Source organism: Mandrillus leucophaeus, unplaced genomic scaffold, assembly GCF_000951045.1.
Source record: "Mandrillus leucophaeus isolate KB7577 unplaced genomic scaffold, Mleu.le_1.0 Scaffold127, whole genome shotgun sequence".
In the NCBI taxonomy this organism is placed as follows: Eukaryota; Metazoa; Chordata; class Mammalia; order Primates; family Cercopithecidae; genus Mandrillus; species Mandrillus leucophaeus.
Genome location: NW_012101098.1, coordinates 4545395 through 4545595, shown reverse-complemented (window position 1 = coordinate 4545595; position 201 = coordinate 4545395).

The window sequence follows — 201 nt, the reverse complement described above, 5'->3', positions numbered from 1 at the left end:
ATGATAATGATGGTGATGATGGTGATGGCAATGATCATGATGATGATGATAATAGTGGCGATGATGATGGTGATGGTAATGGTGATGGTGGTGATGATGATGATGGTGATGGTGATGATGATGGTGATGATGATGATGATGGTGATGATGGTGGTGATGGTGATGATGGTGGTGATGGTGATGATGGTGGTGATGGTGATG